The following is a 12,439-nucleotide window of genomic DNA, read 5'->3' on the forward strand; positions in this document are numbered from 1 at the left end:
TATGAAAAGGCTGGCCAGTGATTACAACCTATGTTTTTCTTTTCATCTTGCCCCTCTCAGTACCTGGGCAACCTTCTCTGCTGTCTCTAATGGGGGAAGGAGAGACGGTTTTACTTCTGGTTCACCTTTACCCTGAGTAGTTCCAGTTTTATGTGGAAATGGCCCCCAAGAGACTCTCTACCTTGGGCAAGCTACAGACTTTGACTTCTAACCTCCTTGTCCTGCAAGGCTGCCAAAACCAAAGCCCTGTTTTACTAGAATCAACAAATGTTCTCAGGGCAGAAGCAACTTAACCCTTCCAACGATCGACCTTCCCTCTAGGTTCCCACTAGACCTTAGTTTTCCACCTTCAAGTGCCCTTGTCTCTCTTCTCAGTTCTTTAGTGCTTTTAAGGAAATTTAATTTTTTAACTTAAAAAATATACTAAACTTCTTAATTTTTTTCAGTAGAAACTTTGGTCCACATAATGTTGCTTACCATTATCAGAAACAGAAGGCTACCATTTCCTTCTTCACTGCCATTGGATGAATGTTTTCCTTGGCAGTTAAAGTATTTGCATGAGGTTCCTCTGGCCAGGAGAGGGGAGGACAGCCACCATGCTCTTTCAGATGAGCTATTCTTTTGCAATCCAAAGGCCCTTCCTCCCTGCTCCCACAGAGACAGAACACCTCCCATAAACATGGCAGCTTGCCAGTGTGGTTTTTCAGGTAACCCCACTTCTTTTGCTTCTTTGAGCCAACCTACCTACATCCAGGAGCCGCATGCCCAGTTCCTATAACACTTACTACAAGTAAGGGACAGAGCTTTTTTACACCGGGTTGCACTTTTTACCTCAAAGAGCATGATTTTCTAGAACTTTCTAAGATCTGTAGTTCCTGGGCTCTCTCACTATTTCCATGCTGCTTCTCTTCATTTCCTCCCACAAGCCTTCCACCTGATCTCATCTATTCAGGACTCTCTCTTCACACACATTTTGAAGCTTATGGATTACATTTCTCTCCTAATTTTGTGAAAAAATAGAAGTTTGCAAGGTTTTCATTATTATTTTTTCACCTCCCTTGTTGCTTTTGAATGTTTTTCAGGAAAAGAAGGGGAAATGCCAACAAAAACAGCAATGTTTTTATTCAAAGGTTGGAATTGTCTTGATTCCTCTTTCTTTCACATCTAATACCAAATACATCCTCAAGTCCTTCAAAATATATTCAGAACCTTCAAAATATATTCAGAACTTGTCTACTTCTCACTACCTCTGCCTCCACCCTAATCTAAGCCACCATTGTATTTTATCTGGACTATCACAGTGCCTCCTAATCACTTGTCCTGGATTCACCTTAGCTGCATTACTGTCTATTCTCCATACAGCATTTACATTTTTTAAGACAGAAGCCAGATCGTGCAACCCGTCCTCAAAATCTTCCAATGGCTCACTATCTCGGTAGAATAAAATCAGTCTTTAATATAGATATGACACCCTACGTTCCCTCCAACTTCCCCTCTCCCCTTATTCATTGCAATCCAGTCACAATACCCTCCTAGCTATTCTTCAAACAAGTCAAGTGTACTCCTACCTCAGGGCCTTTGCACTTGCTGAACCCTCTGCAAGGGAATGTAGCACCCCTAGGTCTCCTCATGGCTCACTCCCCACTTCACTCACATCTCTGCTCAAATAGCACTAAATCAAGAGGCCTTCCTTGAACCACCTCTCTAAAATAATAGCATAACCCCCGGCATCCTGTTTCCTTACTCAGTTTCTATTTCTTCTTTGCCCTTATCACCACCTTACATATTTTATGTTTATTTGCTTTTTTGTTCAGAGTTGTTTGTTCGCCCCCCCCAACCCAAATATAAGCTCTACGAGAATAAAACCTTTGTCTGTTTTTATTCCCTGATCTATCACAAGAATCTGGAACACTGCAATAAATACCACAGAGTGAAGGCAATGGCTACAGAGCAACCCCACTGCAGGAAGTCCAGTGAAAGCAGAGACCAGACAGCTCCACCCTCTCCACCACTGAGCACCCTCTCACCTCCCTGTCATCTCCCACCATCCAGGTTTTTTGCTCACTCATCTACCTTTCTAATGTCAGCCTGAATCCAGAAGTCCTTCCTGCCTGAGGTTCCCCAGTTCAACTATTTCAGTGTCCGAATCCCAAATATCTAACTGGTCCACCTTCGTCCAAGAACCCATCCAGAGTCCAACTAGCCATTGCTGGGGGGCACAGAAGGAGGGTGTGGCTGAATCTGTTCATATGCCCAGTAGAGTCACCCTCTCTACATGCTCTGCAGTGAGGAAAACTGCTGGGGACTGTTCATTTAAATACAGAACAAGCCTCTCGTAATGCATCCCTGACACTAGCAGAGAGAATGTGCCTAACTCCCATAAGGGTGCCTCTAACTCAAGCGCCATCCGAGTCCTGGCGAGTAATACAAACGAGTGAAGACGGCAGCGTGGCAAGACGGCAAACAAGAAGCAGCCGCTCTTACTAACTACTGCCAAGGAGGAATGTGGGCCTGGTGTTGCCAGATCTTCTGAGGGCTCAAGAGAAGCCAAGAAATTAGAAATTTCAGGGTGAAATCTCCCACTGTTTAAACGCTGACAACTAATCCAATTTTTAAAAAATAAAACACCATACAGACCAAATAAAACACATCTGGTGACCAAATTTGGCTCAGGGCTACTAGGGCGTGGTTCTGTTTTACACAGTCAGCTCAAAAATAGGACACAAGTAATTTATCACGCTCAAAAGCAATGTGTCCCAGGGGTTCCGGGTGAGGATTTCATTAGCTGGAGTAACCAGGCCTCCCAGCCCCGTTCACAGCACCTGCCCCATCCTCTCTACCAACCCTCCTACAAACTCCTGCTGAGTTTTCACCAAGAGACAAGGTGGAAAGCATTCAGGCTTTAGAATCAAACAAACCTGGGTTAAAACCCGCGGTTACCTCCTAGCATTCCTTAACCTCTCTAAGCCTCAGTTTCTTTATCTGCAAAATGGGAATACTAAGTCCTACCTAGAAGGGTCTTCAGGAATAGAGGAAATGTGAGCAAAGTGCTGGCCCCCAGTAAAGGCCGTGAGTAAACAACTACGGTTCACTGATTAGGAGCTGCTGTCCCCGTAGGAAGGTGTGACACCTGAAAACCCACAATGGCAGATACAGGATGTTCAGAATCGGCTGATGCCACCTAAGCCTCAATGCGGAATAAAGAAAGGCTAAAATACGTATTTTGTAAGTAAAATAAGGATGGGAAATCCAGCCCTTCAGGGCTCCAGAACTGCACACTAAAGGAGCTGCTTGTGAACTGAGTCCAGAACGTTCATGTATAGAAACCAGCACTAATTAAAATTTGCAGACATCAATTATCTGATTATTCAAGAACTCTCTCAACTTCTAAAGTCATTTTTTGTCTGCATATTTCAACATAACACCAAAGTCAAGTCAATGCATGCTAATTCTCCAATGGCCTACAAAAGAAAAAAAAAATTAATCTTGTAGCTCCCGGAGACACGACTTTAAAAAGAAAGCCCTATTTGCCAAGTGCAAACCTTGATGGTGTTCCCATCTGGCGTGGACTGCCAGTGGCAACAACAGGACAGCCCTACATCCACCAACAAATACAGGGGAGCCACAGCTGCAAACAAGGATCTAAAACCCCTGGAGGAAAAATAAGTAAATAAATAAAACCCCTAGAGGGGCGCCTGGGTGGCTCAGTGGGTTGAGACTCTTCCCTCAGCTCAGGTCATGATCTTGGGGTCCTGGGACCCAGTCCTGCATCAAACTTTCTGCCCAGCAGGGAGCCTGCTTCCCGACCCCCCAACCCCCGCCTCCTCTCTGCCTATTTGTGATCTCTGTCAAATAAATAAAATCTTTAAAAATTAACTAATTAACTAAAATAAAATAAAAATAAAACCCCTGGAAATAATGCCTCCCTTGCCCACCCCTAGCCTGCCCTGTGCTCTCCAGGGAGGCATCAGGCAATGAAGACCCCTCAAGCCAGAGCCAAAGGACCACACAGAACGCTTGGCTTCATACCATACAGCGTACATCTCAGGAGTCATGCAACAGGAAGGGGGTCTTCCTACAAGGAAACAGGCAGATGATGTGCCCTCCAGGAACCAAGAGGACCCTCAGCCGCAAAACCCAGGAACACATTTCTACCAGCAGAGACTCAAGGTGTGCTTGTCCACCAGGAGGCTTCAAAAGAATGAAACTTGTCCCATCGGCTGCACTTTCCCCTCCCTGCAAGAAGAGCCCAGTGCCCCCAGCCCAGATGTGCCTGGGACCTAGTCCTATCTCCCGGGCTCTCGGGGCTCTCCGAATCATCCATGTCCATTACCAGCTTTCCTCTGGGGAGACCCAAGCACCGAAATATCACTTCCCTCCTTCCCTCCCAAGCCTCTCCTAGGAGGCAGGTGATCAGGAATTATGTAAGCAGTTTTCTAGATTAAAAAAAAAGAAAAAAGAGTGGGGAGGGAGTCTACAAGGGGTGGAATAAAATTCAAGATTGGCCAGGAGCTGACAATCCTTGAAGCTTGGCATCCAGTGAACAGGGGTCTGTCATATACTTTTCTCCATTTGCATCTACTTAAAATGTATCATTAAAAAAAAAAAAAAAAAAAAAAAAAAGCTTTTAAAGTGGTGTGGTGTGGGGAGAGGACACAGATTCAACCTGAACACAAAACCAAGGGTCCTTCCCTCTCCGCCCTGTGTTTGAACCCAGCAACATCCGGGAAGTCCTCAGATTCATAACGCAGAGGGGTCATGCACTCCTAGGGAAGAGACAGCATCTTCTACAGCCCCGCACTCACTGTCCTCAACAAAATCACCTTTGAAAAACTCCCTAGAACTTTTCAAAATTATTCTGGCATGACCCAGCTTCCCTTCTTGGCCTGCAAAGCTTCTGCCTCCAGAAATCACCCCTCCAGCCTCATCTCACTACCAGGGCCTCTACTTCTGTTCCAAATGAGTGTGTTGAGCAATCCGGCTATTGAAATAGCTCCTGGGTGGCAGACGGATGCCCGTACTCCAGCGGCCTGTGCAGCTGGTTCTCCCTCCTGGGGGTCCAAAGCGAGGAGACGATGGTCACTTTCAGGGAGTCAAGGAACCCCTTATATGACCTTCTTCTTCCTCTTCCCCTTAGCTTCAACTTGGCCCTCATAAGAAAAAAAAAATTCTTTGGTTTTTTGTTTTGTTTTTAATCTAAAGTGGATTTCGTCAATCTCAACACTGTTGGCATTTGGAGCTGAACAATTCCTGGTTGTGGGGACTGTTTTGTGGATTGTAGGATGTCCAGCAGCCTCCCTAGTCTCCACCCACTAAATGACAGGGGAACACACCCCATTAGTGACAACCCCAAATGTCCCAGACGTTGCCACACACTCACTAGGGGGCAAAACTTAAGAATTGTTGGTCTAAAAGATATTGAAAAACCTAGACCAATATTCTCCTGGCCAAAAAAAAAAATTATTGAGATTATACAGTTTATTTCCACATCCACTATTAGACAACATATTTCAGCATATAAATTTGTGAGTATGAATATTCAAGACATGCTGCATCCGCAGCCAGAAACACATAAATTAACAAGAGAAAAATAAACTTATAATACTCCCAACTATTTTTCCTGTCTTTGCGGTTTCCTGTGTAAATCTTACTTGGTTCTTCCAGATGATCTTGTTTGCCAGTCAATGTGGCAATCGTCTCACCCCCGCCTTCTTTGAAGTGCCCCATAATCTGCACTAGAAGGAAAAGCTCTTTTTTTAAAAATTTTATTTATTTTTTTATTGTGTTATGTTAATCACCGTGAAATACATCATTAGTTTTTGATGCAGTGTTCCAAGATTCACTGAAGGAAAAACTCGTAATGATTCTGAGAGCACTCCCCAAGGTGTGCTGGCTTTCCAGCACTTATCTAACAGGTGTCCCTGGAAAACAGCATCCCCCAAAGAAGGCTTCCTGACGAAAGCACAGAAAAGCATGGCCAACATGTCTGATACAACTTCAGACAACACCAGATTCCCGACGTGACCAGGAAGCACCGCAATGAGCTAAAGGACCCCGAGTGAGAGCTTGCAACCCCCACAGGGAAATAAATAGCATTACAAGTCTTCAGTAAGCACAGGGAGTTTCCCGCTGTATTTAAATGGGACACTCCCTTCTTGCGAAGAAAGAAAATGTGTTCTCAGTCTGCAGGGGACTTGCATTGGCCACAGTCTATTATCAAGCTTTAGGGAATAGACATACACAGCTGTCTCTCATCCCCACCCCATCAGACTCCCCAGCTCCATGCAGGGGTTCTCCAATGCCGCCCTCACCCCAGGGAGAAACTAACTTGTTCTTCCCTCTGATGCTTTTGGACAGGCAAATATAGGGTAGTGTGGAATGTCTTTTGGGGTCCATTCCTCCCTCTGTTACCCCATGCCACCGCCTGTCTCCGTCTGGATCACCCCAATCTTAGATTCTGGCCAAGGCCTCCTAACTTTCCTCCTGGTTTTCATATTCCCCCTCTAATCCAGGTTTTATGTCAATGATGGTCTTTCAAGAGCACAAGCCAGAAGGGCCCAGAATCCTTCTGCGGTTTCCTACTCCCTATCACTGGACACCGCCCCAGCTTCTTTGGTGCACTAGTGAAGCTCACCCAACGTTTGACCCAAGAGGCATCCCACGAGGAGCGGGACAAGCGGTGAGTAGAAAGGGGCACACACGTGAAGGCTTATCCCCTGGAGAGATGGAGGGAGAAAGGACAGGAGGGTGTTAAACCCCATGACAGAGCTTCCTATCAACCCTGACTTCTTGTGATTCTGAGAACTCCTAGGTCTGCACTCTGAGCCTGCCATCATCTGACCCCAAGCCTCCTGCAGAGTCACGCCAAACTGTCCTCCCACCAATGTCGCTCACATGTGCTACCGGATGACTTCTCTCCTGGTCCTCTTTCATTTTTTTAATTACAAAAGGGACGACGCTGGTGACAACAGCATAAAATAATATCGAGGTATTTAAGAGGCAAGCCTCTCAACCTACCATTTCTCCAGCACCCCACCAGGTGAAGTGGAGTTAGTTCAACTGCTTCAGCTGCTGCTGTTCCCTCAAGGAGGGAATGCAAGACAGGGAGAGGGCCTGTCTTGCCCAAACATCACAGGTTAGCAGGCGGCAGAGTGAAGACCACAGGAGCCCCAACCCCAGTGTTTGTCATTTCACTATACTCTTCACCCATACTACAGAATGCAATGATGTACAGATAGAAGGTAGAAATAATTACCTGTTGAAAGAATAACCTGTGGAAGCAGGACAGCACAGTAGCTGGTTAAGTACTTGAACTCTGAACTCTGGTTCCTTGGGTTAGAAGCTGGCTAACCTAACCGTGCAAACTGAGTCAATCCCCTGGGCCTTGATTTCCTTGTCTGAAACGGGATGATGACAGTACCTCCCTTACAAGGTCATTGTGAGAATGAGATAACTTAGTATCTATAAAGCATCCAAACCAGTATCCAGAACATATGTTAATAAAATCACCACTGCAACTCTAATAGAAGTCCCCGAACACAATAGATTTTCTTAAATTCTTCTTCAAATGGAGGCTGGTGGGGTGCCTGGGTGGTTCAGTGGGTTAAAGCCTCTGCCTTCAGCTCAGGTCATGATCCCAGGGTCCTGGGATCAAGCCCCACATCCAGCTCCCTGCTCAGCGGGAAGCCTGCTTCTCGTCCTCTCTCTCCCTCTGCCTGCCTTTCTGCCTACTTGTGATCTCTGTCTGTCAAATAAATAAATAAAATCTTTAAAAAAAAAAAAAAAAAAGGAGGCTGGCAAATCACAACCGCATCTTGTTAGCTCCACACCTTGTCCCAAAAGAAATCAGCGTGGGGGTGAAACTCAGAGGATATAACCAGAAAAAATAGCTAAGTGACCCAGTGACTGAAACCATTATTCCGGGGAGGAATGACCTCATAGATCAGTAACACCTACTGCATCCAAGACTAAAAAACCTTAACAGCCTCTGGCAGTCATTACCTAAGTAAAGCGGGCTGCAAATCTGTTGGAGAATTGTTTTTGCCATGATAATATTTCTAGTAAATTGCTGTGTCTATACTAAATGTACTGGTGTTGCAGAACTGGCATACTAATAGAAAGATTATTATAGGAACACTATTAACATGAATTAGATATTATTAAAGATTCAACACTACAACAGTGCCTGATTACAAGAGATCTCAGGCCGTATTGCTTAATGGGCAGATAAAAGTGCTAATTAAGCCCACTGGTAAAGGATGTCCCTAGGCAGGTCTGCAAACCACAGGTAGCAAGAGGTCTGCGTACTAAAGGAGGAGCTGTATTACCAACCCAGCTGCATACAGTCCTACTGGGAAGATGGGGAAAGCACAGGAAGAGCCAAGGTTTTCTGCACCAGGCGGGTAACCTGGTATAACAGGCAAGTACCCAAACTTAATCTGGATCTCAGGTTGGTTGGTTGGTTTTCCTTAGCTACCTCCTCAGCAATACCAAAACCTCCTTTGCTTGAGAAGAGCAAATAACTCACCACAGGTGGCGACCCTTAATAAACAGCATAAGCAAAGAGAAGCAGAGAAAGCCTTGCCATTCTTACCAAAACCTTCCCAGGCAACCAGTAGACACAAGCTAGCTAGCTCTCCCTGCAGCACCTTGGCCCAAAGCATCTCACCGCAAAAACAGCCTAAAGCTCTCAGTGGCTCTTAAAGAGTTGCTAGACTAAAGACATTAGCCATGCAGTTTCAGGATTTATTTTGCTTTCCCACCTTGTTTAATTAACTAATCAAGGATGGCAAGCACCTCACAAATATAAACTGTCAGGGAAACGCTACGTAAATTCGCCTACCTGGTCTAAAATGTCAATACTAAATTAGGAAAGGGAGAAGAGCTGAGCGGGGGGCTGAGCTGTCCCCAGTTGCTGCAATCCTGGGGCCAGGGCTCGCTAACGCAAGGCGGACCGACCCGTGTGCCCTGCAGCAGCCTCTGGCCCCGGGGCAGGGCTCTCGGCAGGACTTCTGGAAGGGAAACCTGGACTGGAGCCACCCCGGGGCAAAGGGAACGCTGCGCGCCAGGCGCATCCTCGCGGCTCAGCCTCCATCTCCCCGCATCTCCGGGATGTCAACAAACGCCGACCACAAAGTGAAACTTTCCGGGCCCCCACTGTCGCGCTGGGTCTCTGCCCTCCGCCCGGGAGCGCGTCGCGGGCACAGGTGTGGAGCCGGGCCTCGGGAGGGGACCCCCGCCCCCCAGCCCCTGCGATTGTGTAATCGGCCCGGGAGGGGGTGCTCGGCTCCAGCCCCACGCCCGGCCTCGGAGGCGCGGCCCGGGGACCCCGCTGCAGGCGCGGCGCCCGGGGCTGCGGGGGGTTGGGGAGGACTGTCGTCCCGCCCCCCGGGACCGCCCCCGGGCGGCCAGGGGAGCCGTGGCGCTGACACAGCCCGGAGGGGGCGCCCGCGCGGCGGACCGAAGCCGAGGAGGGGGCGCGAGAGCTCGGCAACGCGGCGGGCCTTACCTGCGCACCGGGCCGGCACGGCGGGAGGCGGCTCGGGATGCCGGGACGGCGGGAGGCGAGCGGCAGCGCTGGCAGCCACCCGGCCACCGCATGTAAGGAACCGCGGCGGCGGCTGCGGCGGCGGCGGCGGCCGCGGGACTGACAGCCCCAGGCCCCGCCTCCAGGCCCCGGGCCCCGCCCCCTCCGCGGCCGCGCGGCTGGCCCCGCCTCCTCCGCCCACCGCCGGGGTCAAGCTCGGTCCACCAGCGGGGAGGGCGGGGGCGCTCGCTTCCGATTGGCCTGAGAGATGCCCGCCCCGCCCACTCCCCGCCTCCTCCTTGGCAGGGAGCGGCGCATGCGCGGTGGGGGCGACGGGCAACGCACCAAGTCTGAGCGCTACCGTTCTAGGTCTCCCGCGGTGCGTACCGCGCGTCCTTCCTAATCCGGGATGGCTGGGAGCCCTCTATGGCCGGAGGAACCAGGAATCAGACTCAGACTACATGGTGGATTGTCCTTATTCAGCCGTGGACACATCTATGGGAGAAAACCAAACCAGAATGGGCCAGGCTCTGTATAAACAGAGGAGACCCCAAAATTGTGATCTGCAACAGAAAAGGAGCCACCAACCCGGATGCATCTGCGACGGATCCCAGGGTGCTTTATCCACACGCTGGATTCGCTCCCTGGTTAGCAAGAGTGATGTGTGTGCAGAGAGTCTAGTAGTTGAGAAGTGAGGTTAGGGCGTTAGGGTTGTTCCAACAGAGAAAATGAGGGATGCTGAACTAAGTGGCCCTTCTCCTCCAGCACTTACCTCTCCACACCCTCCCTCTGTATCTCCCACCTCTCCTTCTACGCTGGTGCCAGTACCCTCAGCCTATAAACAAAGATCAAGTCTCTCCCAGCATGGATAAACTGAGACCCAGCAATTTCACTCCTAAGTATGTACTCTGGGAAATTGAAAACATACCTATGCAAAAACTTGTACACAGATGTTCACAGCCTGTTCATAATGGCCAAAACTTGGAACAGTTAGAAGGCCCATCATTCGATGAAAGGGTGAATTATGGCTTATCCATACAATGGAACATGACCAGACCATAAAAGGGAATGAAGTAATATGGATGAACATTGAAAACTAAGAAAGCCAGACATGAATAACCACACAGCGTATGAGTCCATTTTTATGAAATGTCTGGAATAGGCAAATCTACAGAAAGTAGATGAATGGCCACCAGGGCCTGGGAGTGAGAGAAAATAGGGAGTGACTGCTAATGGACATGGGGCTTCTTGGGGTGTGATGAAAATGTTCTGAAACTAGATGGAAGTAATGACTGTACAACTTTTGTGAATACACTAAAAAACCACTGAATAATACAGTTTAAAAGAATAAATTGTGTGGTATTTGAATTCTATCTCGTTTTTTAAAAAATCAACCTATAAACAAATGAAAACAAAAACCAGCTAACTCCGTTGAGGCTGTACCCTTTCCAGCTACTTTGCATTTTGCTACCCTTTCTCATCCAAGATTTTTGCAATGGTGGCCTACATGTTTTTCCCCTTCCTTCCTCATCTCCTGTTTATATATTAGTTCCCTAGAATGTGGCTTCTGCTGGTACTAGAGCTGAAATCCCCTCTCTCCTTGAATCCTGAAGCTTTCTATGACCCTGAACATTCCTGGCATTCCTCTTCCTCTCCAATCTTTCTGTCTTTTGACCTTCCCTTGGCAAGCCTATTTTAAATATTGGTGTTTTCTGTGACTTCTCCCAAATTCCTTCCCAGGTTCTGTTGTCCATGTCTATGAGTTCAGTTACTGGTTCAGATTCTAACATCCACCTGATGCCCCCACAGGTTTCTCACACTCAGTGTGTCCTAAGCAATTTGTCATCTTCCATCTCCCTGCTCTCTACCTTCTCTCCAGTAGGGACATATACTGCTGCCTGCTAGGACCTGGGAACCATCTTTGATTCTTCCTTTTTCCTCTTTCTAGAGTCAACCATCAATTTTTATCCCATAACAGTTCTTAAATACCACAATCCTTCTCCATTGGTACTAGTGCAGCCCTAATTCACACCCCGATCATCTTTTGCCTTCTGATTCCCTTTATCTTTTGTTCTCTTCAAATCTAGCTTCCAAACAGCTGTGGACGTGGACACCCATTGCTTTAGCTGATACAGCCGGCATTCCTCTTTCTCATGTTAACAACACCTGATCTTGCTTTAGGAACCCACTGTCCCCCAAGTGAAATACAGGCTTGATGAGACTGTCAATCAAGATGCTGACCTTACCTGACCCAGGCTAGGTGTGCCCTCAAGCTGAGGCAATATGACTGTCTTCATCTGGAAATTGAATCCCTGGCAGAGCCACATAAAAACTGAAAGTGGCTGGACCTGATTGTTCCCAACCAAGGAGACTCCCAGGTAATTCCTGCTATCTCTGCCTTCAGAACTCCATTCAGAGCCTGGGTGCTGCAGCTTTTCCTTCAGTTTTCTGAATGATCCTATCTCTTTCCAGAGTACTCCTTCTTTGGAAATTAACCAGAGTTGCCTGCAACCATAGAATCTAATCAATAAAGAATTATGTCTAAGATACAGACCTTGTCTTTACCTACCTACCTTTACAGCTGTTTAGAATCATCCCATCACACACACACACACAGAGCCCCCAAGGTCTGTGTCCCACCTCCTACCTGCCTGCCCTCCCGCACACTTTCTCCCCAGTCTCTACCTTGCCCTTGTACTTCTGCCCTTCTGAATTCCTGGGACATTCATGGCAATACCCTGTAAGATTTCATGCCTCCGTGTTCATGAGTCCCCTCTGTGTAGAATACCCTTCCCTGTTCTCCCCAGCTAACTTCAACCATCCCTAAGGAGTTCTCCAGAAAACTTTTCCTGGCTCTCCCTACTCCCAACATTCTGTCCTCCCCTGTGTTCTTAAAGCACCTTATTCTTCCAC

The 12,439-nt window shown here is 47.8% G+C and overlaps 1 protein-coding gene across 1 annotated transcript in view; it reads right to left on the reverse strand.

Annotated features, from left to right (window-relative positions):
- HIVEP3 (HIVEP zinc finger 3) overlaps positions 1-9,667 on the reverse strand; it is a 453,641-nt gene extending 443,974 nt beyond the window's left edge. Inside the window, exon 1 of the mRNA XM_013045173.2 lies at positions 9,509-9,667. The gene's annotated coding sequence lies outside the window, so the exon portion shown is untranslated. The remainder of the gene's footprint in view (positions 1-9,508) is intronic.
- Between the last annotated feature and the right edge of the window lie 2,772 nt (positions 9,668-12,439).

Source organism: Mustela putorius, unplaced genomic scaffold (genome assembly GCF_011764305.1).
Source record: "Mustela putorius furo isolate JIRA1106 unplaced genomic scaffold, ASM1176430v1.1 tig00003853_pilon_pilon_pilon, whole genome shotgun sequence".
NCBI lineage: Eukaryota > Metazoa > Chordata > Mammalia > Carnivora > Mustelidae > Mustela > Mustela putorius.